The 3,079-nt window shown below is 41.4% G+C and overlaps 2 pseudogenes; both read right to left on the bottom strand.

Moving 5' to 3' along the window:
- Window positions 1-612: 612 nt before the first annotated feature.
- LOC132532423 (protein DBF4 homolog A-like) lies at window positions 613-1,476 on the bottom strand (annotated as a pseudogene).
- Window positions 1,227-2,846, bottom strand: LOC103111126 (protein DBF4 homolog A-like; annotated as a pseudogene).
- Between the last annotated feature and the right edge of the window lie 233 nt (window positions 2,847-3,079).

Genomic DNA, 3,079 nt, shown 5'->3' with positions numbered 1-3,079 from the left:
ACACACACACACACACACACACACACTATCTCTTTCCTACACATAGAAATGCTCCCATTATCACCAGTCTGAATTCAGTCTTTTTTTAAAAATTTTTAAATTTTTATTATTTTTATTTACTGGATAAAGACAGTCAGAAATCGAGAGGAAAGGGGGTGACAGAAAGGGAGAGAGACAGAGAGACACCTGCAACACTGCTTCAAAGTTTTCCCCCTGCAGGTGGGGACCAGGGGCTCAAACCCAGGTACTTGAGCATTGTAACATGTGTGCTCAACCAGGTGCACCACCACCCGGCCCCTGAATTCAATCTTTAGATGCTCCTATCGTTGAGTTAAATGGCACTTCTCCCAAGCTCTGCTGTTAGACTGGATGTCCCAGTGCCACTATAAGTCAACACTGAGCAGTGCTTTTGTTAAGGAGGGGGGGGGGATAGCATATGGTTATGCAAGAGACTTGCTTGCCTGCAGTTCTGAAGTCATAGGTTTAAACTGTCCCCACCCCACCCACCACCACCATAAACCAGAGCTGTAAAAAGAGCTATGGTAAAAAAAAAAAAAGGTGGGGGGGGAGATGAAAAATTACTACCCCTTTCTGGGGCCCTCACACAGTATCCTCTGTCTTCTGGGCTCAAACTGGGATGCGTGTATTATGTGCGCTCAACCAGCTGTGCTAACCCTGGCACCCTGTTCCTGTTCCTGGATTTCTTTATGCAAAAAATTCTGTTTGATTACTTGTATATTGTTTTTTGGAGATATAAGCTGCAGTTCTAGTTTTTCTTTTGGTTCAGTCTTTTTTCAAGATATTTGCAGCAACAGGAGAAAGGGGTCCAACACTATATTTTATTCTTTCTTTTTTAGACATTTTCTTCTCATATTCCACAAAGTCATAAACTAACTTAGAAATGATATCATAAATCATTTGATAGTGATTGTTCTGTGCAAAATTTCTGTGTTGCTCATTTAGAAGATGTGTTTCAAGGTCTTCCTATTTCTGCAAGCAACATTCACAATATCCTTTTTTCTTCTTCTTTTTCAGTTGAAGCTGCACTGGAATTCTACCACATTTATCAACATCTGCTTGAATTCCTAGTTTGACCTGAGTTTGCTCTGGGAAACTAGATGGCTTATCTACATCAAATGGACTGGAGTAGAGTAATTTATAAAAGGCAGATTTGCTTAGCTGAAGACAGAATGGTCTATACAGTTGACTTATAACCTTTATTTATTTATTTATTTATTTATCTATTTATTTTTCCTTTTGTTGCCCTTGTTTTTTATTGTTGTAGTTATTGTTGTTGTCATTGACATCATCATTGTTAGATAGGACAGAGAGAAATGGAGAGGGGAGGGTAAGATAGAGAGGGGGAGAGAAAGATAGACACCTACAGACCTGCTTCACCGCCTGTGAAGTGACTCCCCTGCAGATGGGGAGCTGGGGTCTTGAACCAGGATCCTTCTGCCGGTACTTGAGTTTCATGCCACGTGTGCTTAATTTGCTGCACTACTGCCCAACTCCCATATCTTCTCCCTTTTTTTTTTTTTTTTTTTTTTTTTTAAACCGAAGTGAATGACCTATCTTCTCCCTTTACAAAAGGTTTTTTTTTTTTTTTTTTGCAAAAGAAAGGTTTAGGACAGGACAGTGTCTTTTTTTTTTTTTTTTTCCTCCAGGGATATTGCTGGGGCTCGGTGCCTGCACCATGAATCCTCTGCTCCTGGAGACCATTTTTTTCCCTTTTGTTGCCCTTGTTGTTTTATCATTGTTGTGGTTATTATTATTGTTGTTGTCGTTGGATGGGACAGAGAGAAATCGAGAGAGGAGGGGAGACAGGGAGACAGGGAGACAGGGAGACAGAGAGAGGGAGAGAAAGATAGATACCTGCAGACCTGCTTCACCACTTGTGAAGCGACTCCCCTGTAGCTGGGGAGCCGGGGGCTTGAACCGGGATCCTTATGCCGGTCCTTGTGCTTTGCTTCACGTGCACTAAACCTGCTGCATTACAGCCCGACTCCCAACAAAAGGTTTTTTAAGTCTACCTGTTTTTGCTTTTTGTGTAGCAACACCTAGTTTTTCCCCCATGAATATGAAGAATTTTTTTTTTGTTAGAATATGAAGAATTTTTATTCCCCATGATAACGCATTTGATAATATATTATTTGAAGGGATAAAATCATGATCCTTGATAACCTTTTCAACTAACAATTTTCCTCTGCTCAAATACATTGACTCTGGAGGTTTTGAACTTCCATCATGGCTGGATGCAGTGAAGTGGTTTTTGTATTGTATGGAGATTCTGGACTCAGTACAGGAGAAATCTGCCCCAAAGTTGGTGCAAATTTAGCTTCCTTTTTATTTGAGATAAAATAACTGATATCTTTGCTGAGAAATTCTTCAACTCCCCCTCCCAGATCCTTAATGTCCTTTTGCAGTGTTTCAGATATGGTGACAGATGGTAAGTCAATGTAAAATACTTTTCCCCAAACTGGTTTATGTTTGGATTTTTCTTGTTTATTATAAGTTTTCAGAGATTTCTTTTTTAAAAAATTTTTATTGTCTTTATTTATTGGACAGACACAGCCAGAAATCGAGAGGGAAGGGGGTGATAGAGAGGGAAAGAGACAGAGACACTTGTAACCCTGCTTCACCATTCACAAAGATTTCCCCCTGCAGGTGGGGACTAGGGGTTGGAACCTGGGTCCTTGTGCACTGTAACGTGCATTCAACCAAGTGTGCCACCACTTGGCTCCAGTTTTCAAAGATTTCAAAGTTGGTCTATTTTTTTCATTTTTGACTTGAATTCCACCCTGGAAATGTCCTTTGCCGTGGATCTTCATGGGTCTGGAGTTCATGGCAGCCACCCAGCCCCTATGTGCTGGATCCAGAGAAGGTATTGTGCCAAGTGGCATGAAAACACAAATGCTTGAGGCCCATGGGCAGGTTGGTTGCCTCTCTCATTCCATGCAGAATACTACACAGTGCAAGAAAAATGCGGACCAAGCTTCCAGGGCTGGGGCAGACTCCTGCTCCCATAACTGGAGCAGGGAGGAAGGAGGAGACAACCAGAAAAGAGATCTTTAGGCGA

This window comes from Erinaceus europaeus, chromosome 1, assembly GCF_950295315.1.
Source record: "Erinaceus europaeus chromosome 1, mEriEur2.1, whole genome shotgun sequence".
Lineage (NCBI taxonomy): Eukaryota > Metazoa > Chordata > Mammalia > Eulipotyphla > Erinaceidae > Erinaceus > Erinaceus europaeus.
The sequence above is the reverse complement of the archived record's forward strand: the minus strand, read 5'-3'. Positions and strand labels throughout refer to the sequence as shown.